We start from the raw sequence: 27,280 nt of genomic DNA on the forward strand, positions 1-27,280 counted from the left end.
ATAAAATCCACAGTGATCCAGATGAAAGATTTGGCTAGATAAACTTAGAGTTTTGCACATGATAAATTTAAACTTTAGTTACGGGGGTTCTCAGTTCGCCGATTTCATTTTTGAAGTTTATTTGACCCCAAACCCCAAAATGGGGTTCAAAAAAGAGATGAAAAATTGATAATTTTCAAAAATGGCAAAATACGAATGTATGAAAATTTGGCTCTTAAGAGCGAAAAATTGACTTTAGAAACTAAATTGAAAATTAAAAAAAAAAAACTTTAAGACGAATTCACTCCAATTCCCAAAATGAGCTCCAAGGGAGGGGGGGGGGGGGTGCAAAATTTATGATTTTCTAAAAAATTCGATATGGGTTTCAAAATCTGGGTTTTTAATGGCGCATAATTCATTTTTGAAAACGATCTGACTCCATAATTCATAACCCAAAATAGGCCCTAAAGAGGAGGTGCAAAATAGAAAAAGTTCATAAAATGTAAAATACCTAAGTATCAAAATTTGGGGCGTTAAGCGAGCGCAGAATTCACTTTTGAAGATCATTCAACCCAAACCCCAAAACAGGCTCTATAAAAAGAATTGCAAAATTGAAAATTTTCAAAAAAAAATGCAAAATAGGTATCAAAATTTGGGATTTTAAAAGCGCAGAATTTACTTTTGAAGACCCAAATGAGATGTAAAAAAAAAGCGAAGCATAAAATTATTAATTTTCAAAAAAATACAATATGGGTATCACAATGTGGGTTTTTAATGGCGCGGAATTCATTTTTGAAGACCATTTGACCCCAGATTAGAACGAAGCGTCCTCAAAAACCTATAATTCGATAGGTACCCATATTATATTTTTAAACATTCCATTTCATTTTTAAGAGCAACTGGAAATAACCTTCACAATTTTTCGAAAACGTTCAAAAAATGACAATTAATGGAAAAATGAAAGTGTTATCTTTGGTTCAAAACATTTTCGGAGTTTTTTTGTAGGTATGTATCTTTTTTCTTGACTGGCTGAATTTTTCACATGGGTCACTGCGTGGCCCATCGATGCTGCACCAGCTTCCAAATTTTGAAATAAAAAGTACGAATAATTGCAAAAATGTGCTGAAATGGCGTGACAAGTCAATTCCTTCCCGAAACGGAGAGACGGTCATCTCGAATGGTTGGGAGGGGGGGGGGGCTGAAAAATTCAATCAATTTTGGAACTTGACGTCTCGAAACTGTTTTATTAATGAATCGATTCGTTCGCGAACGAGTCACTTACACAAATCTATTTTTTTGCAAATGATTCACTAAAAATTATCCAATTCGTTCGCGAATGATTCACCAAAAATTATTCAATTTGTTCGTGAATGATTCGTCAAAAATTGAGTAAATGAATCGATTCGTAGATTCGTTCGCGAATGATTCACCAAAAATTATTCAATTATTTGTTCACGAATGATTCACTAAAAAATTATTCAAATCGTTCGCGAATGATTTACCAAAAAAGCAAAAATTATTCAATTCGTTCGTGAACGATTCACCAAAAATTAAGTAAGTGAATCGATTCGTTCGCGAATGATTCATCAAAAATTGAGTAAATAATGAGTCGATTCGTTCGCGAACGAGTTACTTCTACGAATCAATTCGTTCGCGAACGATTTGCAAAAAATTATTCAATTTGTTCACGAATGATTCACTAAAAAATTATTCAAATCGTTCGCGAATGATTTACCAAAAAAGCAAAAATTATTCAATTCGTTCGTGAACGATTCACCAAAAATTGAGTAAGTGAATCGATTCGTTCGCGAATGATTCATCAAAAATTGAGTAAATAATGAGTCGATTCGTTCGCGAACGATTTGTTGAATTGTTCGCGAATGATTCATCAAAAATTGAGTGAATGAATCGATTCGTTCGCGAACGAGTTACTTCTACGAATCAATTCATTCGCGAACGATTTGCAAAAAATTATTCAATTCGTTCACGAATGATTCACTAAAAAATTATTCAATTCGTTCACGAATGATTCACTAAAAAATTATTCAATTCGTTCGTGAACGATTCACCAAAAATTGAGTAAGTGAATCGATTTGTTCGCGAATGATTTACTAAAAAATTATTCAATTCGTTCGTGAATGATTCATCAAAAATTGAGTAAACGAATCGATTCGTTCACGAACGAGTCACTTTCACGACTCAATTCGTTCGCGAATGATTCACTGAATAATTATTCAATTTTGTTCGTGATTGATTCACCAAAAATTGAGAGAATGAATCGATTCGTTCGCAAACGAGTCACTTATAGGGATCGATTCGTTCTCGAATGATTCATTGAATATTATTCAATTCGTTCGCGAATGATTCACCAAAAATTATTCAATTCGTTCGTGAATGATTCACCAAATATTGAGTAAATGAATCGACCCAGAAGCAGTCTGATCGAAAAAGTAAGTCAACTCCATCGAATTTAATGACAATCAATTTGTCACTTACATTTTTGATTTTATGTTTTTTTTTTTTGGCTTGAGATCAAAATTTCAACCCTCTCCCCCTCCCCTTTTTACCCCGAGAGAATTGAGATTCCATTTTAAAAATTAGCTGGTTCTTAAAAAAGTATCTACTGTATAATTTTTTGAAATATTTAAATGGTAACCGTTAATTTTTGTACTTATTCATTATGAAATGTTGAGCGAGATTTTCTGATTTTGATTATTGATTTTAAATCTTCATCTAAGTATTCTCTTTGAAGTCTCGTTAACAGATTTGCTTCAAGTTCAGTAGTTGGCCAAACCGTCGAAGTTTACGTATCTGTTTATCAAAAAATCACCAATACGAAGAAATCGTAAGCCCCCCCCCCTCCTCCATTAGGACAGAAATTATGGATAGTTACTCTAGATCATCGAGACGGTTTGTAAAAATAATCAGAACGAAATTAGAGGATCTGACTTCATCCTATTGTGACTGGTTGCCCATCTTATGGATTGAAAAAAGAATATCATTTATTGCTGGTATACTAGTTTTGAAAAATTCGCCAATGTACAATGAAAAAATATTTAGATCATTAAAATGACGATAGGTAGTCTTAGTGAGTTCTACTCAAGTAAACGAACAAAATAATAATATATTGTGATAGCCAGTTGCCTATTTTCAAAATTGAGGTGGTTGATTTAATTTATAGTAGTCATTGAGGGCCGAGTGGGGGCCCAAATGTGGAAATTTTTGAATTAGATTCGCTTCTTCAATTTTGAGAGGGGGTAATCAATGCCTTAGGTTCGGTGAATTTGGACGCCCCCCTCCTCACACCCCTATTAAAACTGGACTCCTTTCGCCACTTTGGCATTCAAAAAAAAAAAAAAAATACGTAATATTCTAGTTGTAAATCATACTCACATCAAATGAAATTGAAAGTAGGTATATATTTAGGTACCAAGTACTTAATTTAAACAAGCGGGATATTTTTGATTTACGACTTTTTATTTCACTTCGTTTATGAAATTTCATTATTCACTTGGCGGATTTATTTTGAAATCTCGATGAATCGCATTTTAATCTTTTTTACGATTACTCGATCGTAGTATTTTTTTTTTCATCTAAACAAATGAAAATAGTATGTAAAAAAAAAAATATACGACAACGATTACGAAACATCGTAGATTACATAAACTATTAGACCCAAGTAGAGCAGAAAATAACGACAAAATAATGCACAATTTGCAATTGTAACGCTGCGTTGTACTTATTCTTACGAATATATGCTCAATGTCGTCGGCTAAAATTCTAATTTGACCGAAACTTGACGTAATTTTGGAATAAATTTCATCCTTGGTTTAAACCGGTGCAGTGCAGTGTATGATGAGTGATGAGTACTTAATGCAAAAAAAAAGTAGAGATAATTTTTTCGACTGCAAATCTTACATAACGAAGAAAATGGAAACTGATGTTCGTTTGCTCTAGAGCCTTCTCAGCAATTCCGATGAGGATGAAAAGTTACGTACGAGAGAAGGTACTTTTTTTGGCGGGAAATAATGATGCTAATTGATTGAACGTGATCACGTGTGCTTTATCTCGTAAATTAAACGTAGAAATCACACCTTTTTCATTTACTTGAATTCTCTTTTCCTGTTAATGATTTGTTTTTTTTTTCTTCTTCAATTCGATGGTATTACGTACGTCCAAAAATGACGAACGAAGACTACGAGAATAATATTATGGTAGATTGGAATTATACTCTATAGAAGCATCGTCGCCGCATCGGTGTTAATGACAGTGAAAACCAGTTCTCAAGGATGTTTAAGTTTGTGTATTAATTAGCGTCGTTGTTAAGTGGGCCTCATCGCTTTCTAATTCACCATGCATACGTATGTACATATCTTTTCTTATTCCTCGTACATTTTTTTTTTTTTTTTTTTTGATAAGAATGGCGCTGTGCAAAAGCGCAGCTTCGTTATTGAATACGAATTAATGTTTGACCCAATGTTGACGTATTTGAGAGTTCACCATTGTGACAATCTCTCAAACGCTTCCTTATTAATGGCATCAAATACCGAAGTCGACATTGACGTATTTTCCGACTGAGAATCAATTTCACTCCAATTATCGTAATGTATGCGTTCTTTTTTCAGTCATTTTTTTTACCTCTTGGGTTTTTTTTGAAAAATTATCACCCGGATGATTGGAGTTTGTACAGACTATAAAAGGGAAAGTAAAAAGACAATTGTGGATTGTTCGCCATTACTCGTATTGTGACTGTGTCTGCAATACATCGACTGGTTAGTTTAACTTCGCTCTTGAGCATGCCATAAACTGGTATTTCTGGTACGTGATATGCCTATTTTTAGATACCTACTCAGCACTAGACGACACAACGATGCAATAATAGGGAAAAAAAGGCTGCCCTTTTTTTCGTATCGTATCTTGGGTAAAGTGGTCTTGGTGGTTTCAACGTTCACTGAATACGAGATCTGCGTCGTCTGGAAAAGAAAAATATCTACTTGCACTCGCTCATGTCTCTAGCTAGGTACTTATCTAAGCACAATTACTCGATGTAATGAAGTAATTATTGCGCCAAGTGGACGAGTACTTGCAGAGGTACGATTCTGGTCTATGTTTAAGTGCTAAAAAATGATGACCAAAAGCATACGAAGCGTTCAAAGCAAATATGCTTATAATACTCTGGCTGCATAGCTGCTGGTTCGATGGATGAGCAGAGAAGCACGCTACGAGTATACGTCAGGCTTTTATCTCTTGGTTAATTGACGCGAAAGTGTGTATGGAGTTTGTTACTATGATTTACCATCAAGGTTGACTGTTTCATTAATCATTTCGGCAAATGTGGCTTATCGGGGCGATGATGATGGTAATTAAGTGCACGTTATAATAAATACAACTAAGAACCTGTGTATAAAGTGCAACCATAGAGAACATATTCGTGTGTTTGGTCTGCTCTCATCTGCTCAGCGATGCCTTTGCTTATGGTCTTTTTTAGGCCTATGATCACGATGCCGCAACTAATTCGTGTTATACTCGAGATGCAGTTTTTTTTTAAAGCTCGTAATGCATATGGTTAGAGATGGTGTTGTACTCGTAGAAAAATTAATTTCTATCATCGAAGTATTGAGAGATCTGAAATGCAGTAAGAAGGAGTATAGTCCGGCATATGACAATAGGAGTAATTGCACCCCCCCCCCCCACCGATCCTCCGGGACAACATTTTTCTTAAAGGGGACATCCTAAGGAACATTTTAATGCAAAGTTGCCAAAAAAAAAGTTGGCCTTACTTACAAAATGGCGGCCATTTTGATTGACAGGTCAGCCGAAATCGCAGATTTTGCGTTATAACATAGGACTTACACAAACTTTTTCAAACTTTACAAAGGTAGATCGAAAGATCATGCAAAAATTTATCACCTGTCCAAATTTCAAGTGCTAAAGTGCGTTTTTCGATTTTTGGTGAATTTTTGAAAATCGAATTTAGGCCAAAAATGAGGGAAAAAATCAAAATTTTACCAAATTGACCAAGAAAGCTGAAATTTGGGATATACCCTATTTTCGACATGCCAAATCGATTGGAAACGGTTTCAACCCGTTTTGAGCAGTCCTGGAGCCTCCAGCAGATTTTTGAAACTCGAAATTCCCACAAAATTCCATCAAATTGGAGTTGTAAAGCTAAAATTCATTCTAAAAACTAGTTTCAATACGCTACGAAGTACTGCAGGTGAATTTCAAGTTGTTTTGGAGCCTCCAGCGACTTTTTGAAAATTCCTGAAGCCTCCAGCAGATTTTTGAAACTTTAAATTTTCACAAAATTTCATCAAATAGAGATGGAAAGCTGAAATTTACTCTACACTCCAATTTTAACACCCTCTGAAAACGACTTCTGATGGATTTCAAGTCATTTTAGAGCCTTCAACGACTTTTTTGAAAATTACTGGAGCCTCCAGTAGATTTTTGAAACTTGAAATTTCCCCAAAATGTTATCAAACCAAGATGGAGAGTCGAAATTCGTTCTGCACACTAATTTCAATACGCTACGAAGTTGACTGCTGGTGAATTCCAAGTCTTTTTGGAGCCTCCAGCAACTTTTTGAAAGGTTGTATGACGTTTTTTTGGAAAATTGAAATTTCCTAAAAGTTGCTGGAAGCTTCAAAACCATTTGAAACCACCATGTAGTCTGCGAAGTAAATTTCAGCTTGCCAACTCCATTTGATAAATTAATGTTGGGGAAATTTCAAGTTTCAAAAATCTGCTGGAGGCTCCAGTAATTTTCAAAAAAGTCGCTGGAGGCCCTAAAATGACTTGAACCCACCTGAAGTCGTCTTCAGAGGGTGTTAAAATTGGAGTGTGGAGTAAATTTCAGCTTTCCATCTCCATTTGATGAAATTTTGTGAAAATTTGAAGTTCCAAAAATCTGCTAGAGGCTCCAGTAATTTTCAAAAAAAATCGCTGGAGGCTCTAAAATGACTTGAAATCCATCAGAAGTCGTTTTCAGAGGGTGTTAAAATTGGAGTGTAGAGTAAATTTCAGCTTTCCATCTCTATTTGATGAAATTTTGTGAAAATTTAAAGTTTCAAAAATCTGCTGGAGGCTTCAGGAATTTTCAAAAAGTCGCTGGAGGCTCCAAAACAACTTGAAATTCACCTGCAGTACTTCGTAGCGTATTGAAACTAGTTTTTAGAATGAATTTTAGCTTTACAACTCCAATTTGATGGAATTTTGTGGGAATTTCGAGTTTCAAAAATCTGCTGGAGGCTCCAGGACTGCTCAAAACGGGTTGAAACCGTTTCCAATCGATTTGGCATGTCGGAAATAGGGTATATCCCAAATTTCAGCTTTCTGTTGGCAAAATTGGAAACGTAACCGTAACGAACTATGTTCGGTAACTTTTAAGTTTTTATTTTTTATTAAAATAAATTTCGTTTCGCGAATTCTAAATATCGCCGGTTACGTATTAAATGGAATTTTGTACTTTTCGTAAAATCGCGTAAACTGTTGGCTGTTAAATTATCGTTGTTTTTTCGTTGTTTTTGTTAGTAAATAAGTTAGTTCGCGTTAATATTATTCTTGTCGTCGTAAAGTAAAGTCATCGAGTTTTTTGCTCAGTCTCTTTTGTCTGGTTTATTGATCGTTAGGTCAATGACCGTTTGTAATAAATATTTACATTTATTTTGTTGAAGTTTGTTTTCGATTTGTCGAATGTTAGGCAAGTTTAATATTGTTGTGAGTCAGATTTATCGATTGTGTATCGATTTATCATACATGGTAGCAGAGCGTGGTTCGTGAAAGCTCTGTTTCGCAATTCGACGTCCTGTGTGGAATTTTCTGGCTTGTGTAGCTTCAGCGTATTGGTTCGTGTAGTGTTCGACGAAGTAAATGTCGACAGTCCTGTCCTATTTGCGGTCAGGAAAATCGGTCAACGTAGACGACGACGACAGTAGTGTAGACAAGCGTAAATCGAGCGCCGAGTTTCGTGGTTTTTCTGAAAAGGAAAAACCAGAACAAAGTATACCGAAGTCGAAAGGTAAAAGTAAAGTAACGTTACAGCACGTATCTGAGTCATCCGGCGATTCGGAAGCTGGTCCAAGTTCAGCAGGTTTTGGTGATTCGATATCCGACGATCCGACGATCCCTGTTGATTCCGTTCCTCCTCCGTCTAATCCACCATCCGGTCCTCCACCTCCTCCACCTCCTGGTCCATCCGACGACGAGTCCGAAGGTAGTGAAAGTAGCGACGACGAGTCCGACGACGTAGCTGTAGAATCCGATTCGAGTAGTTCGTCGAGTGAAAATATGTTCGGTGCCGGTGATAATCGTGCAATGGAGTCGATGGTTTTTCGCGGTACGGGCTTCGTGTCCTGGAAGAGAAAAATAAAGGTCATTCTTGCGGCCAAAGGACTTCAAACCGCGATTCTCGAAGTAAATATGTTATCGGCGCGTAAAAAAGCGAAAGCTCTCGAAATTTTAATTAGGCACGTAGCTGAGAACGTTTTCCGACTGGTCAAGGAGACAGAGGACCCGTACGTATTCTGGACGGAGCTCAACTCCTTGTACCAGGCGGAAAACCAAGCAGCAATTATCGACTGTCGAACTCGTATTTCGAAGATTGTCATCGATATGTACAAAGGTCCGAAGGAGTTCTTGGAGGCATTTTATACGTTAGTCAACGATATGGAGAGTCTGGACGTGAAGTTGACTCCATCGGAAATCTATACGTATCTGATCAACGCGTTAGGCAACTCGCCTAAGTACGAGTCAGTGCGTATGACTGCTCGAGGACTAGTTCACGTCACAGCTGGAGACCCAAATCCAAAAGTGATTTCGTCATTGCTTTTGAGTTTGGAAGATGCCTCGAAGAACTCCTCGACTTCGAAGAGTTCGACAAGTACCGGTTCAGCAATGGCCGCATCCGATCAATCCGGTAATAAAAATAATCGTAATCGTAATCGTAATAAGTCGCGTAATCGTAGTTCGAACTCGTCCGGTAATTCGTCGAACGGTAACGGTGATCGTAGTGGTAGTATTGGCTTCGTACAAGCCAAAGATCGTACCTGCTATAAGTGTCATAAACGGGGCCACATGGCCAAGTCTTGTCGATATGCCGGAGGGAATTATAGAAACGATACCAACCCTCGGGGAAGTATCGTTTGCTATCGATGCAATCTAACCGGGCATATAGGTCGTAATTGTCCGCAGAACGGTGATTCGTCGCGTAATAACGGTGGTAACGGTTCGTCGAGTGGTACGTCGGGTAAGTCTGGTACTGCAGGTTCGTCCGGTTCGTCAGGTCCTCGTCCGTCTATCGCGTTAGGTCTTTTTCCGCCGACATCTGGAAAAAAAGAAAATTTCTCGTTAGATGAAGGTCGTAGTCGTAATATCGTAGATGAATTCGTTAAAAATAGTGTCGGTCGTAGTAGTTTCGGTGACAGTGTCGCGATTTCTAATTTCGGAAATTCGCGTAACGTAAATATCGGGTCGAACTATTTTTTAGGTGACTCGACTGCTTTGAATCTCGGTGAAGAAAATGCATACGTCGAGACAAACGACGACGACGGCGTTGATTTTATCACGTTTGTCGTCGATAGTGGCGCGACGTCGCATTTTCTGAAACATCGTGGAGTCTTGCACGATGAGAGGAAAATAAACGAAAGTTTACAATCCGCTCATTGTGAAGTCTCTTTGATCAAAGAAGGAGTAGGTCGATTGAGAGTTCTAGCCGATGACGGAAACGTCTATTGGTTGAACGAGGTATACTACGTACCTAGTCTTTCTTTTAGTCTTCTGTCCGTGTCGAAAATCGTAGCGAATGGTTATCGTTTCTTCTTCGATGAAGATCCTCGTTTGGTCGATCCTGCGGGAAATATAGTTTCTAGATTAGTACTTAACGATAATGGATTGTATACGATTCAATTTATGATCAATATACCTCCTCTTTTGTATTCTTGTTCAAATTATTCATCTGCGTTAATTTCTGACGATAGTAGTGACTCGACAAATGTAGGTAATACTTCGACGACGATAGGTAATGATTCTGGAGTTGTAGTATCGAACGTTTCAAGTGTAGGTATAGGAAATACCAGTACGTGTAGTGACAGTGATGTAAATCTGAAAAATAAAAAGAAAGTAAATAAGTTGAAAGGTGAAGGTGACATCTGGCATCGTAGGTTGGCTCATACGAGCAAGACGGTACTAGATAAGATCCCTGAGTTACGTGGATGTGATTGCCCACCTTTCAATCAGTGTCAAATTTGCTGTAAAGCAAAACAAAAGAAACATACCTACGATTCAAGTAGGTATAGATATCCGAATCCACTCGATCTCGTTCATATTGACGTAATGGGTCCTATTACAGAAGGACTAGAAGGCGAGCGATATTTGATTGGCTTCGTAGATGACTGTACGAGATGGGGAGTAACGTTCGGAATGAGAAGTAAAGCTGAAGTAGGTACCTACCTAAAAAAATTTGTAAATATTAGTGAAACGTTATGGAGTACGAAAGTGAAGCGTATCAGGTGCGATAACGCTAGTGAATTTATCGGAGGTACCTTTAAAGAGTTTGTCGACGAAAAAGGCATATCTATGCAGAACAGTGAGCCGTATGAGAAACAGCATAATGGCACCGTCGAGCGTTTTTTCCGAACCATCCAAGAAAAAATGCGAGCTCTGTTATACGAAGGCGGTTTAACGAATAAATTTTGGCTTTACGCTGCATACACGGCGAACTACGTGTACAATCGTTTACCGCATTCTGCTTTGAACGATCTGTCACCGTACGAGCTGTGGAATCGCCGAAAGCCAGATTTATCGAGAGTAAGATTGTTTGGAAGCGTTGCACGAGTTTTAGTACTGCCTGAAAAGAGAAAGAAAACCGATGAGAAATCGATCGATATGGTGTTGTTAGGTTTTACAGAGACAGGTTATGTATTGTACGATGTTTTGCGAAATAAATTCACAAATTCGAGTTGCGTAGAAGTCGATGAAACGCGTAAGATACACGATATCATCAACGATCATTTGATCAAAACGTCTGTAACTGTAAGTATAAATGACGTAGATATCATACCTACGAATCAGCAAGATGTACGTAGTTCGGTAGAGCCAGCTCCTGGGTGCTCATCTTGGGTAAACCCAGATGAGTTGAGCGAAGCCGAACGTAGCGGTGAAATCAATGTTGATCGTAGTATGATTGATACTTCAGCTACCGACGATCGATCCGATGATTTTGCTTGTTTTGCACTCGCTGGGGTTGATGACCTTACGTATGAAGAAGCGTTAAACGGTCCTGAGTCGAAATTTTGGCGTGTAGCGATAGATGAAGAGTTAAAGGCGATGGAGATCAAGGACGTTTGGTACTCAGCATCTGAAAAAAGCGTAAATAAAGAGAGTTATTCGAAAGTAGACAGTAAGTGGGTTCTAAAGAAAAAAATCAACTCGAATGGTGGGGTGAAATTTAAGGCGAGATTGGTGTTGGGTGGTTTCAAAGACAATCATTTCTATGAATTGGATGAAATTTATGCTCCAACACCTAATCAACCGATAATACGCTCGATGCTCAATCTAGCTATGGTCAACAAGTGGCAGTTGAGACAGCTAGATGTGAGTACTGCATTTCTCAATGGAGATATAAACCGAGGTATTATGTTCAACCCACCGAAAGGGACAAACGAAGAAAAAGGTGTCGTATATATTCTCAAACGTTCGTTATATGGGTTAAAAACGAGTCCCAAGTCGTGGAACGCAAAATTGAACGAGTACTTACTTTCGCTCGGTTTCGTAAGGAGTAAAGTCGATCCTTGTGTGTATTTCGATGCCGAAAATCCTCTACGTTGCGTGTTTGTCGTTTACGTAGACGATTTTCTAATTACAGGTTGCGATGATCGTTTAATTGAGTGGTTGGTCAAGCGATTGAATGAGCGTTTTGGAATCAGAGACCTGGAACAATGCAAGAAGTTCATTGGAATGGAAATTAATCGTAGCAAAGAAAAGTTAGAAATACATCAAAATTCATATATCGAGCAGTTAGTTAATGATTACGGTTTATCTAATTCGAATAGTATCTCAACTCCAATCGAACCGGGCTTGAAGATTACCAATCTCAAGCTCGATAAAAGTTATGAAACCAAAGTGCGTGGTCTCTTAGGAAGTTTAAGTTACATAGCAAGGGGAACACGTCCCGATATCGCTTTTGCTGTAAACTTTCTAAGCAGATACCAGCACTTGGCAAACAAGGAGCTATTCGAATATAGTAAGCGTATTCTCAGGTATTTACGTAGTACGTTGAACGTGAAACTTACCTACGTAATACCTGAAGTCGTTGATAAATACTCTGTAAGAGTATACGTAGATTCGGACTTCGCTGGTGATTGTTTAGATAGAAAGTCAACGTCTGGAATTTTTGTATTGCACTATGGCAATGTAATTGACTGGGTAGTCAAGAAACAAAATTGTGTAAGTCTTTCGTCGTGTGAAGCTGAATACGTTGCGTTAAGTACGTCTGGAAAGGAAGTCTTGGCTTGGCGAAATCTGTTTGTCGAATTAGAAGTTCGTATTGACACCGTACCGGTGTATTGCGATTCTAATGCAGCGATTGCCGCTGCGAATACGGTCGAATCGAAACGTACCAGACATATAGATGTCTGTTATCATCATATACGCGATTTAGTCACAAAACAGATCATTTACTTGCAAAAGATATCTTCGGCGGATCAACTTGCCGATATTTTAACCAAAGCCACGACACGTACCGTATTCGATAGACTCTGTGAGTCATTGTTTAATGCTTAAATTAAGTTTTCGAGTTGTTTTTTATGTAATTTAAGTATAATATAACTGAAATTTTGCTGTAAAAATATTTTGTTTCAAAGTGTTTACTAACACCGGTATTGATAAGAAGCAACAAGTTTTACGTTTATTTAAGTGGTACGCGTGTTAGGGAAAATATTTTTATGGTGGGGTGTTGGCAAAATTGGAAACGTAACCGTAACGAACTATGTTCGGTAACTTTTAAGTTTTTATTTTTTATTAAAATAAATTTCGTTTCGCGAATTCTAAATATCGCCGGTTACGTATTAAATGGAATTTTGTACTTTTCGTAAAATCGCGTAAACTGTTGGCTGTTAAATTATCGTTGTTTTTTCGTTGTTTTTGTTAGTAAATAAGTTAGTTCGCGTTAATATTATTCTTGTCGTCGTAAAGTAAAGTCATCGAGTTTTTTGCTCAGTCTCTTTTGTCTGGTTTATTGATCGTTAGGTCAATGACCGTTTGTAATAAATATTTACATTTATTTTGTTGAAGTTTGTTTTCGATTTGTCGAATGTTAGGCAAGTTTAATATTGTTGTGAGTCAGATTTATCGATTGTGTATCGATTTATCGTACACTTTCTTGGTCAATTTGGTAAAATTTTGATTTTTTCCCTCATTTTTGGCCTAAATTCGATTTTCAAAAATTCACCAAAAATCGAAAAACGCACTTTAGCACTTGAAATTTGGACAGGTGATAAATGTTTGCATGATCTTTCGATCTACCTTTGTTAAGTTTGAAAAAGTTTGTGTAAGTCCTATGTTATAACGCAAAATCTGCGATTTCGGCTGACCTGTCAATCAAAATGACCGCCATTTTGTAAGTAAGGCCAACTTTTTTTTTGGCAACTTTGCATTAAAATGTTCCTTAGGATGTCCCCTTTAAGAAAAATGTTGTCCCGGAGGATCGGCGGGGGGGGGTGTAATTACTCCTATTGTCATATGCCGGACTAGTAGAGAACTATGCAAGGTACCTATATAAAGGGTATTTTAAAATATTAAAATTACCCATCTGGTTCATCGCAAGTACTGTAATCTAGATTTACTTACTTTGGGTGAATTGTTTTATTTTTCTACCTGTACAATTTCGTGGTCGTGAATTAAACTATGGGAATTTTTCAAGGTGTCTTCCTTCGCGGTCTTCCTCGTGTCCGTTTTTTTTTTTTTTTTAGGTTCCCATTGCGTGAATTCTTATCTACATCGCGAGTCATTAACCTCGTCGTGAAGAATTTATACGTACGTGGATTGTATTTGTGTGTACGCGGTGTTGATGTATAAATAATACACCGCGTACGCGTTTGATTTATTTATGGAAAAATTCGTGCGGTTTTTTCAAATCGTCGAAACATTGCGCAGGTTAGCAGAACGGTGATTTTTAGAGCGAATTGTGCGATTCGAGTCATTGCTGGAGGGTGTTTTACGCGAATTTATTGCTGGAGTGTGGAGGAAAGAACGAACGAGATTGTCTGTTTCAAGAGCTGATAACGTTGGAGAAAAATTTGAGCTAAAATTGGAGGAATTTTGTAAAAATCAAAAACGAAAGTTTTTGGTGAGTTTTCGTATCATTTACTTTTTACAAATGAGTCTTTTTTGCATCCGGAATCTCCAATTAGAACAAAAACTTTGGAAAACTTTTTGGACTCGCATTCTCGGATTTGAACGAAACCAAGATAGATCGAAAGATTCTGTTCTAAACCCCCTGTAACCAAAATTTCAGACGCTGAAGTTCATTTTTGGATTTTTGAAAATTTTAATAAAAAGTCAAAAAATATATTTCTTTTCTTGAATTAATATAAATTTTTTGAGCAAAGTGACCTGATTTTAAATGATTTTTTTGATTCAACTTCTACGTATCAACGACTAACTACTAGTTTTGGACCATTCTGGAGGCTCCAGCGATTCTTTAATTTTCTCCAGGAATTTTAAACTGCTCTGGAAGGGCTAAAAACGAACTTTAGGACTTATAATTTTGGTCAGTGCTTATTGGGCATACTCTCGGCTGTTTTTGGTGGTTATTGCGAAATTCTAGAAGTATCAATTCCGAATTGATTTTTTGACCAAATTTGTGAATTCTGAAAAAAAAAACATTTTTTCCAATGCGAGTTCTAAAATTTTCTTTAGAATTTTGAATCGTTCTGGTAGAGCCAAAAAGGAATTGTAGTTCATTTAAGTTTGGTGGGCGTTTAATTGGGCACTTTCTCAATTTTTTTTGCAGGGTTTTAGCAGAATTCCTGGAGTGAGAGTTCAAAAATTAATTTTTAACCGATTTGCGAATTCTTGAAAAAAATGAAAAAATCAATTTTTTGAATAAGGTAAATGATGAGCGAATTTTTTCTGCGAGATATCGTCTTGATTTTTTTCAAGTTCTGGAGGAATTTTGAAAAATCGCTGTAGACTGCAGAATGACCCAAAACTAGGAGTTGTTGACGTGTGGAAGTTGAATTGAAGGAACTATTCACTATGTATATTCATATTATAGTTCACTTTGCTCAGAAGAAAATTTTTTTTAATTTTAAAAAATTTGCCAAAAATCCAAAAATGAATTTTCGTATTTGAAATTTTTATTACAGGAGTTTTTTTTTTTTTTTTTATTTTATTTATTTATTAAGAGCCATTTACAGCAACTTAGGCTAGGGGCCCTATATTAAGACAAACTTATGATTAGGGTATATACATATCTAGAAATAAAGTCACAATCAGTACAAAAAATGGGCTACCTGGGTTTTTAAATTTTAAATTTTTTTATCTAATTTAGTAGAGTAAAGAAATTTAATGACATTGTCTATATGAGTGGGGTCATCAGAAAGGAGGACTTGAAGTTGGTTGGAATTTAGAAGTCTGGAGCGTTCATTTTGGTAGGAAGGACATAACAGGCTCTTTCTAACTAGCTTGGATTCGTCCTATTTCGGAGAGAGCGAGTTCAAAAGGTTCCTTTGTGAGCTGTCCTTGCTAATTTTAATTTTTTGATTTTTGGCAAATTTTTTGAATTTGAAAATTTAATAATATACTTACCAATTTTTTTTTTTTTTTTTTTTTTTGGGTGTTTGTAATTACTTGATTATTACACCCGTCGTATGAGATTTAAATCGAGTTGGTAAGGTCAAGTTTTTTAATTAGGTCTAAGAATTTTTTAATTTCGGAAGGGTCGTCTGGTATGAACAGGGATCTTTCATCTATTTGTAGGGATAGTCTGTGCTGATGTAAGGAGGGACATTGAAATAGTAAGTGTTGGACAGATATAAGTTCTGAGAGGCAGAACTGACATGTGGGTTTTGGGGCCTTTTCATAGAGGTGATTATGTGTGATTTTTGTGTGGCCAATTCTCAGTTGGTTATAATGATTTCTTCAAGTCTGTTTAAGTGGGAGAGGTTTTTCCAAGGATGGACTAATTTTTTTTTTTTAAATTGGTAATGTCTCCAAACTATAAATTTTTGTTTATCTGAAACTTCAACCTAGATTATAATTTTTTTCACAAGTTTTTAAAGTGACATAGGTAGGTACATATATCTTATTCTTATCTACTTGAAAAAGTAAACATGGAAAATTTATTCCCTGAACCATTTAACCACGTTTAAATCTTTGGTCCTTTTTGGCATTTTAAAATTCAAAATATTACTCGTTTGTTTCAGAAACAAACTATCAGATTTACTAAAGAAAACTTTATTTCAAAAATATTGCTTTTTTGTTTTTAAAAAAATGACTATACCTATGTATGTAATTGCAATGAAAGAAGCTGATTTTAAATTTTAAAAATTCACTAAAAATAAAAAAAAAGTATTGGAAAATTGGAATTTAGAGCTGAAAATGCTCTTTATAAAATCTCACGAAAAACCCATTTTAAACTTCAGCCAATGATTTGAAAACTCGGGGATGTAGGTAAATATTTGAAAAATGAATTTTTGATTTCAGTCACTCAAAGTTCATTGTTGGAAAATTTTTAAAAATGCAAAAATCGTACGTGATCCAAAAATTGGCAAAAAATTGAATATTTTTCAAAATTGGGATTTGCGAGCAATTGATTTGAAACGCTGGAGTTTCGATTACTATTGGCTAATATGAACCTTCTGAATCCATTTTTCGTGAAATTCAGACGTTCTGGAGTCTCCAGCGCAAAATCAGTTTTTTCCAGAAATTAAAAATAATTGGAAACGATGGTGAGAAAAATTCACATAATAGGAGATATCATTATTAAAATTAGCTCTTTGAAAAGATGAAAATGGGATTTCAATGTATTCTTTCCCACTTTTTAAATGACAGTTTTAAATTTTCGTACCAATCATGAAAAGTTGAGCTTTAGCTTGAAAAGTTCCTTTTTAGAGATTTCCAAATTTTTAATATTCTCTCCATCTTCTTTCAACTACTATCCCAGACAACCCTTCGGAAATCCAAAAATTCATAACCCTACTAAAAACATCAACCTAACAAACCAAATCTAAACCCTTTCCTTCATGGGTGTAATAATCCTGCGACTATACACCCCCCCCCCCACAAAAAAAACTCCCATGAGAAAATTTGCTCCAAGTTCAACAATTTTTGAGATACGCCTATGAGTCTTCAAAGTTTGGAAATTTGCAAAAAAAAATCAGTCCTGTATTCCGATTGAGCTTTTAAATATCAACCAAAAGGGTCATTCTACTCTTGTAAAAATTGTAATTGATTTTTTTTTTTTTTGAAAAAACTTGCAATTTGTTGAGGGTCAAGGGTCATCTTGATGTATAAAACCTTTTTTGTTTGTGTTCAATTCATGTCAATTTTCACACTTAAATTTTCGGTTTTGAAAATTTTGAAACATAACTTTTCAAATTCCAACCAGAAGCCTTTGGAGCACATCCCATTCCCATCGGTCAACTTTTGTTCTGACCGACTGTGATCAGTGATCACCTAAATATCTCTTTAAGCTTGGCCGATCATCCAACCAATCCGCTTCTGAATTATAAGCGTTAAATTCACAAAAATAAACTCGTAAAATGTTGAATGTTGAACACTGTTTCAATCTCAAGTGCTTGATAATCAATTACCAAAGTCGATTATTGTTTACCTAAATTCACATGTACTTAAAACGGCTATAAAACCACAGTAGAAGTGTGTTTTTTTTCGGTATTCGTTCCAATCTCAAGTACCTACTACCTACACATTCAAACACATCCCAAGTGTAAAGTACCTACCTACATACGATAAACAACACACACACTCGCATTTCAATAATTTTACAGTTAACATCACTTATACTATACTATCGTTAGCAATACTTCATTAAGATTTCACGACTTTATTGGCTGATTGCTGATTTGTACGTTGACAAATGAGTCGGTTCATGTTTTTTTCCTTTTTTATACATATGAGTAAGTCTTAGATACGAGCATAATGCGAAAAGATGCGGTCAGACAACTTTCATTGAAGTAATTATCGTTTTTCATTTGATAATTGTCAACTATACGTATGAACGCATGTGCATTGTGCATCACTGTGACTGATTGTAGGTACCTGTTGGTTATTTATTTTCAACTTTGCTTGGATCGCAGGTTGAATGGCTTGCAATATACGAGTAGATATCTAATCGTAAATTACCTCTTTTATCAATCAAAGTTCGAACTTCTGTCGAAGAATGACCTGCTCACCTAATCATAATCATGCTTTATGAACTGGGAAGGCGAGGGGAAAGTTAATGACCTTAAAACATTGTCTTAAATCAAAATGACTACTTCCAATATCCAATATCCCGAGAGATGAAACAGGAAAGACCTGGTGAGCTATTTGATAAAGTTATGATTGGCCTCAAATTCAAAAATAAACCTCCCAGAGAAGGTTGAAGGAAAGAAGAAAAGTAGGTTGGAGCCCAAAATTATAAAAAATGATTTCAGAGGCACTGATTTTCGATCTGATATCGTTTTACGCCCTTAATATATGAAAATTTGATTCTCACGGAGGAGTTGGGGCTCAAAATTCTGAAAAGTGCAACTTCTGGGGACTTCTGGGGAAGACATGTGAGGAATCCAGTTTTGAGAATGAGGTCAAAAAGTTTTCAGAATTGGAATCAGTGCCCTGTGCCTTCAAAAATATATCTTTTGGTACACTTATTATTAGTTTTTTCGATGGTTCGATGAATTTATTACAATTCCCTATCGCCTAAATTTTTGACCTAAACAAAGATGAATTGAGAGAGCATGGAATACGTCAACAACAAGACTTTCAGGAGCAGAAATGCAATTTTCGATTTTTGATGATTTTTTTTTAAATAAAAATTTTACCGAATTGACCTAGAATTCATAAATCTTGAATTTGGTATGTGCTCTATTTTCGACCCCCCCTTCCCCATTTCCTGAATTGATTGGAAACTGTTTCGAACAATTTTGAGCAGTTCTCATGGAACCTCCAGCAAGTTTTTGAAAGTTGAAAATTTCCACAACATTTTACTGAATGAAGTTATGAAGCTAAAATTTACTTTTTACCCTGATTTCACAATTCTGACTCGATTAGAGATGGTTTCAAGTCATTCCGGAGCCTCAGGCCGTATTTTGGAAATCCCAGATTTTTAAAAAGAGTCACGAAATACTGTCCCAAATTAACTGGAGCACGGATGAGCGCGATTGGTTCTTGTTTATTAATGAACTACTTGGCCAATTATTATGGGTACATAATTTTTTCAAAATCGGTCCCGATTGCTTTGGAACCGTATTTCTCTCCAGCGATTTCACAATTTTAAAATTGAAAAATTCACTGTTCTGAATGTCATTTGACGAAAAAAAATCTTAAATTTAGTTTATGCTCTGTTATTTATCTAATATTCTGAGACGACTACAGAATAAGTCAGAAAGAGGTGAAAATAAGACAACTGAATAAATTCAAACTTTTTAAATGTTTGGAATTGAATATTGAATTTTTTCGAATTTTGATTTTTTGTGATGAGTTCATTTCATTGAGTGAAAGGGGTTTTTCAACCTTTTTCAACGGATACGTAAAAATAGGGGTCAAATGGATCAACTTCGCCAGTCAAAACTTTTTTTCATGTTTTAAATCAGAAAATCGTATTTTTTCGTAAACTTTCAATTTTTTTAAATCGACTTTACGACATAATGCCAACCCAATTTTTTAATGTGTTGTTCAGCATGAAAGGTTGTCCAAAATATATTTTTTTCAGAATTTTAGAGAGTCAGAACGATATGAAAACTACGTTTTGAAATTTTTTGAGCTAATTTTTCGTACCAAAAAAAGTGGCTACACTGATTTTCATGATTATTACCAAAAAGCCTTTCAGAACCCGTAACTATTGGAAAAAGTCCCATTTTGGTAAGTATCGCGGTTATCGAGTAATCCATTGCTGAAATGGATGGTATTTCAAGTGCACGGAAAACTTTGACAATCCCCTAGCTGCCTTTAAAAAAGGGCTAGAGGGCTGCGATTTGCGCCATTGGTCATCCCTTCAAAAGGTCTTTCCACAGTAAAAATGTCAAAAAAATCGTCGACCTCCCCCCCCCCCCTTACCACTTCTTGGTCGAGTTGACGTAGAATGGCTCTTTTCACAGTTTTCATAGAATTTTTTTGGAAATCTGGGAATCTCAAAATACATATGTCTGGAGGCTCCAGAACACCTTGAAACTTCCTCTAATCGACTCACAAGGGAACCTCTTGAGGTGTCCGCCTCCTATTTGAACAGGACCGCGATTTTTGGAAAGAGCATGCTCTGAAACCTCCAAATCCACATTTTTAGCTGCCCAAGTTCATTTTTCGATTTTTGGCGAATTTTTGAAAATCCAAAATTGACTATATTTTGGTGATTTATGCTTTTTTTTAAAAAAGTACATATTTGATCAGTAAAAATGTTCAAAATAAATCCTAAAACTGGTATTAACCCCTCAAATCCACATTTCTCCATTTCCAGCCATTCTGGAGCCTACAGCGCTATTTTACAATTTTTCCAGAATTTTGAATTTGCTCCAGAAGACGTGAATATGAAGTTAGGCAGCTAAAAATCGAATTGTATGTTATACTCGATCTGTTTAGCAATAAGTTTATCCACATTTGAGTCGGTTTCGGAAGGGGCACCTCAAGAGTGGTTTTTTGACCATCTATTTTCAAAGCTGGTCAAAAAACCACTCTTGAGGTGTCTCTCCCAAAACTTACTCAAATGTGGATAAACTCGTTAAACAGATCGAGTATAACACACAACTCGATTTTTAGCTGCCCAACTTAATATTCACGTCTTCTGGACCAAATTCAAAATTCTGGAGAAATTTAAAAATCGCGCTGTAGGCTACAGAATGGCTGGAAATGGCGGAACTCGGCCTCAGGGGGTTTGTTGTGGACGAAATAAAGTGATTCGCGCAAATTTCAAAAATTTCCTCACAAACGGTAAAATTTTGATTTTTTTTTAATTTATTATGAAAAAAGCTAGTTAAAACCCCACTTTTGAGGTGTCTCTCCCAAAACCGACTCAAATGTGGATAAACTCGTTAAACAGATCGAGTATAACACCCAACTCGATTTTTAGCTGCCTAACTTCATATTCACGTCTTCTGGAGCAAATTATAAATTCTGGAGAAATTGAAATGTAGCGCTGGAGGCTCCAGATCGGTGGGAAATGGCGGAATTTGGTCTCGGGAGGTTAGTTATGGACGAAATACAGCGATTCGTGCAAATTTCGAAAACTTCCTCGCAAACGGGAAACTTTTGATTTTTTTGGATTTTTTATTTGAAAAAAACTGGTCAAAAAACCACTCTTGAGGTGTCCCTTCCGAAACCGACTCAAATGTGGATAAACTCGTTAAACAGATTGATTATAACACAACAACTTGATTTTTAGCTGCCCAGCTTCATATTCACGTCTTCTGGAGAAAATTCAAATTCTGGAAAAGTTGTAAAATAGCGCTGTAGGCTCCAGAATGGCTGGAAATGGCGAAATTTGGATTTGGGAGGTTAATATCAGTTTTAGGATTTATTTTGAACATTTTTACTGATCAAGTACGTACTTTTTAAAAAAAAAGCATAAATCACCAAAATAGTCAATTTTGGATTTTCAAAAATTCGCCAAAAATCGAAAAATGAACTTGGGCAGCTGAAAATTTGGATTTGGGGGTTTTAGAACAGGCTCTTTCCAAAAATCGCGGTCCCGTTCAAATCGAAGGCGGACACCTCAAAAGGTTCCCTGGTTCCCTTGTCAGCATATTAAAATTAAGGTATAAAGAAAATTTCAATTTTTCAACTTCATTTTTGGTAAAATTTCGTGGAAATTTCAACTTCTAAAAATCTTCTGAAAATTCCAGAACTTGAACGAGAGTCTGTTACTCATCAAAAAAAATTTCAACACTCTGCAATCGAACTAAAATCACTCGTGATGATATTTATATAAGTAGGTACCTAGGTACTACCTATCCTAAAATAAACAAAAACTTACCTTACCTACTATACTTAATGGTGTTATGAATCATCATTTACGATTCCGGTGCATGACATGGTCACAAAACACATGTGACATTGTGACCCTTAGATACACATGTCTATATACCCACGTGACACTTTCCAGGACACGAAGGGACAAGACATATTCTGATACTATATACGTGCATTAGATGACCCGTTACAAATTATGTGCCTCCGATTTTGGCATCAATAAACATCGTGTGTCTGACACGATGAGGAACCCGTATAGTATACCTACTGCAGTCGCAATAAAGCGGAACCTTGATTAAAAGTTTACCTCGCGGTTTAATTACCTCCGAAAGTATGTCCAGCAAGAGTGCCGACTGTGTTCAAATTAATACGTGTGAGGAATTTGCACGTTGGTCGTCGTCGTGTTGTTTGGTATAGGCAGAAATCAATGATCTGGGGATCCACCGATAACGCCAATCGTCTGATCGAACCGTTATAGCCTAAAAAAATGAACCGCCGTCGTCGTATATGAGCTTCCATATACTGGTATATGGTATCATATACCTAGGTAGGCTATAATGTGTACACATAATATAAAATACATTGGGTCGAAGTGAAAGGAGCCTTACATACCAAATCACGCTGCTGGCTCGGCGCGTCGAGGAAATATTTTGCATACGTGAATTACATTGCTAATGTATCGTACCTCTATATGTACGAGTAGTATGTATACGATAGAGTATATCTCTCTCAATAGTATGTACGAGATTATTAAATAAAAAAAAAAAAAAAAGAAGGAAACCAGCTTTATAATATGACCCGAATATAACGTGGTCATCTTGCGACGTTGCAAGCTGCTCGCACTCTACCTGAGAAATATGTTTTGGAATGCTGAAATAGCGCAACGTACGTACTCCCTTGGAAACCATTTAACCCCGCCATGTACGCCCATACCTCTACCTTTACCTTAGCTCTTACCTGTGCCATCATCACAGGTACGATGGCGGTACCTCCTTGTTTGCCTCCTGTTACCATAAAGACGTCTCTCTCTCTACAATCCACACAGCGAAGCCATTGAGTAACTGGTTTTTTGTTTAGTTATTATTAGTTCGCGGTCGGCTCGATACACGGTTGTATGCGTTCGTCATTTCGTTCGGTTTCGGGTACCTGTTTTCGTTTTCGAGTGATTTTTTTTCGCATTCGCGGGGGGGTTTTTCCAAAAAAACGTTTACCGTTCGAAATTCCAAATTCGCGTCGTACTCGTATGTGTGTAGTTTGCTCATTGTGAAGTGTTGTGGTGCTATATATATACAGCAGAAGTGTCGGAATGGTGTACCTGGATTAGAAGAAAAATTTGAAAATTTGAAAAGTACGTACTTCTAATGGCGTATGATTGGGTACGCATGCTTAAACCTACGAGTGATTTGCTCATCGTTGTGGGGGTGGTTTGCCTTGAAATTTGGAAATGTTTTTCCAGCCGGAGCAGGTGGTTAAGGTCCACTGTGGGAGTATTTTGAAAAATTGCCTTAAGAATGGTTTTGTTATACTATCAGGTGTAAGTTTTGAGACGATAGGGGTTCGGATTAGTGTGAGAAATTACGCTATATTGATGTGTACTTAGGTTGTGTTCTTCTGAGGGAAGTTCGGATCAAATTTTTGGAACAGTGTGAGAATTTCGTTTGGTATTTGGTTCGCGAGATGGAATTTTTTCGTTGGATTAGGTATCAAGTAGGTATCTACTAATTATGGGATATCGAAACCTGTCTAACCACGTAATCAGCATGGCGCCGGCGTCAACGTTTCGCAAAGAATAGGTTCTTTCGATGTCGAATGATCTAATTTTTTTCAATTAATGGATACGTATTTTGTGGCAATGATTGACTGGCATTTCGAGAAAAATTTCAAGTGCTAAAGTGCATTTTTCGATTTTTGCCGAATTTTGAAGCTCGAATTTAAACCAAAAATGAGGAAAAAATCAAAATTCCACCATAATGACCTAGAAAGCTGGATAGGTTGGAAACGGTTTCAAACCGTTTTGAACAATTCTGGAGCCTCCAGCAGATTTTCGAAACTTTAAATTCCCTCTAAATTTCATCAAATGCAGTTGAAAAGTCGAATTCATTCTGCAAGCCAATTTAAATACTCTACGAAGTCGACTGCAATTGGATTTCAAGTCGTTTTGGAGCCTCCAGCGACTTTCTGAAAATGACTGAAGACTCCAGCGGATTTTTGAAACTTGAAATTCCCACAAAATTTTATCAAGTGGAGTCAGAAAGCCGAAATTGAATCTTCACTCCAATTTCAATACGCTATCAAGTCGACTTCTGATGTTTTTAAGTCATTTTGGAGCCTCCAGCGACTTTTTGAAAATTCTTGGAGCTTCCAGCGTATTTTTGAAACTTGAAAATATTGCTGTAAAGCCAAAATTCATTCTGCAAGCCAATTTAAATACTCTACCAAGTTGACTGCAATTGGATTTCAAGTCGTTTTGGAGCTTCCAGCGACTTTTTAAAGATGACTGAAGCGTCCAGCGGATTTTTGAAACTTGAAATTCCCACAAAATTTCATCAAGTGGAGTCGGAAAGCCGAAATTAAATCTGCACTCCAATTTCAACACGCTATCAAGTCGACTTCTGATGGGTTTAAGTCATTTTGGAGCCTCCAGCGACTTTTTGAAAATTCTTGGAGCTTCCAGCGTATTTTCGAAATTTGAAAATATAGCTGGAAAGCCAAAATTCATTCTGCAAGCCAATTCAAATACTCTACAAAGTCGACTGCAATTGGATTTCAAGTCATTTTGGAGCCTCCAGTGACTTTTTGAAAATTTCTAAAGACTCCAGCGGATTTTTGAAACTTGAAATTCCCACAAAATTTTATCAAGTGGAGTCGGAAAGTCGAAATTAAATCTGCACTCCAATTTCAACACGCTATCAAGTCGACTTCTGATGGGTTCAAGTCATTTTGGAGCCTCCAGTGACTTTTTGAAAATTCTTGGAGCTTCCAGCATATTTTTGAAACTTGAAAATATAGCTGAAAAGCCGAAATTTATTCTGCGGTCCAATTTCAACACGCCATCAAGTTGACTTCTAATGGGTTTAAGTCATTTTGGAGCCTCCAGCGACTTTTTGAAAATTCTTGGAGCTTCCAGCATATTTTTGAAACTTGAGAATATTGCTGAAAAGCCGAAATTCATTCTGCAATCCAATTTCAACACGCTATCAAGTCGACTTCTAATGGGTTTAAGTCATTTTGGAGCCTCCAGCGACTTTTTGAAAATTCCTGGAGCCTCCAGGAGATTTTTGAAACATGAAATCTTCACAACGTTTTATCAAATGGAATGAGAAAGCTGAAATTTTGTTGCAATTTCATGTTTCAAAAATCTGCTGGAGGCTCCAAGAATTTGTAAAGAGTCGCTGGAGGCTCCAAAACGGCTTGAAATCCACCAGCAGTCGACTTAATGGCGTGCTGAAGTTGGAGTGGAGCGTAACCGTAAATTTTAGATTTATTACTCTTTTTGGTAAAATTTTATGAAAATTTTAAGCATTGAAAATCTCCTGCAGGCTCCAGTAATTTTCAACAAGTCGCTGGATACTCCAAAATGGCTTGAAATCCACCAGCAGTCGACTTGATAGCGTGTTGAAATTAGTTTGCGGAATTAACTTAGGCTTTTCAACTGGATTTATTTTGATGTCCAATCGATTTGACAGTGTATTACTAAAATCAATCCCCTGAATTTGATTGCGATCATTTTCGAGTTGATCTGGAATTCTCAGCAGACGTTTGTTTTTCTCCGGAATATTAGAATTGCCCCAGAAGGCGATATAATCAACTTTTCCAGCTTAAAATTTAATCCTACACATCATAAGTTCAATACATACTCTCAATTGACTAGAGCAATAATTATTGAATCACTTAAATCTGAAGTGACGAGTTCAAACTTGTATGTACTTTTTTAAAAGTTTAATTTTCCATATTTATAAAAATTTACTCAGAAATAATAGTGAAAATTGCCTTTTTAATTGCATAATTTCCACACAGATATAATATATGGTAAAAATTACCTCTACTTACTTTATAGTGTAATTTTTACTTGGACAGAATAGTGAAAAGTTATTGTTAAAATTTGCAATAGAAAAGTAATACCACTTTTTATAGTAGGTAGCTATTTTTTATTCAATCATACAATTTTATTTTTTACTGTACAAAATAATAAAAATCACCAATTATCATTGGAAAAATTACATTGAATTTTGTAAAAAAAAAAAAAAAAAAAAAAAAAAAAAAAACATACCTAAGTATAGAACTTGTACCACACATTAAGTGAATGATTTTCCAGTGTTGGTTGTTTAAAATGCAATCTTTTAAAACATTGTCTAAAACAGCTATTTTAAAAGTCGAGAAAAAAAACATCGGTGTTTAAAAAATTATTTTGACTATAGAGCTATCAAAAACTTTTCTAAAAATGATTAAATCTCTTATTTGATATCTGCCATAAGTATAAAACATTAAAGGCAACATATTTTTAAAATCTTATTTACATGTTTTGATTGAACTTGAACAAGAACAATAAAATCAAACAAAGTTACAAAGAACGAAAAAAGTCTTTAAAAAAAGCAAAAAAATCTGAAACCATTACACATATTGTTGAAAAAAGGGAATTTTTTGTTTCAAACACCAAAAAAAACAGGGTTTTTTCAACACTGCAATTTTTACTATGAGATTAGTGAATTTTACTTCATAATAAATTAGTGTTGAGATTTTTTTCTGTTCAATCAACAAACATAACTAAAAATAAAAAAGCTTACAATTTACAATAATTATCTTCTGAAGTGCAAACTTGTGATTTAAATTTGTGATAACTAATTAACTAATACCTAACTCTTAAAGTGGGAGGTGCAAAGTGCTGTATAAGCTTTTTGAATAACCTGACATACCTATTTTTATGAAGTTTATATATGTATGTAAGTACTCATCTACCCATTGAATATTAGGGGCAACATCACAGGGTAATATAATTTTTCTTCGATGTTGTAGATATAATAGGGCATCATTAAGAATGGTGGTTACTTTTCACACAGAAGCTGCTTAGTTATCATCTTTCTCACATAATAATTACTCATTTCTAATAATTTTAAGATGA

General features: G+C 36.0%; 1 protein-coding gene across 6 annotated transcripts in view; it reads left to right on the plus strand.

The window, feature by feature from the left end:
• The window catches only part of jbug (filamin-type immunoglobulin domains fbug), a 118,600-nt gene that overhangs the window by 45,012 nt on the left and 46,308 nt on the right, over window positions 1-27,280 (plus strand). The window contains exon 1 of one of the 6 annotated variants that reach the window (XM_065358861.1): window positions 23,230-23,509. The exons of the other annotated variants lie outside the window; for them this stretch is intronic. The gene's annotated coding sequence lies outside the window, so the exon portion shown is untranslated. Of the gene's footprint in view, window positions 1-23,229; window positions 23,510-27,280 lie in introns of those variants that run through there. 6 annotated transcript variants of the gene reach the window in all.

The sequence above is a fragment of the Planococcus citri genome, chromosome 3, assembly GCF_950023065.1.
Source record: "Planococcus citri chromosome 3, ihPlaCitr1.1, whole genome shotgun sequence".
In the NCBI taxonomy this organism is placed as follows: Eukaryota; Metazoa; Arthropoda; class Insecta; order Hemiptera; family Pseudococcidae; genus Planococcus; species Planococcus citri.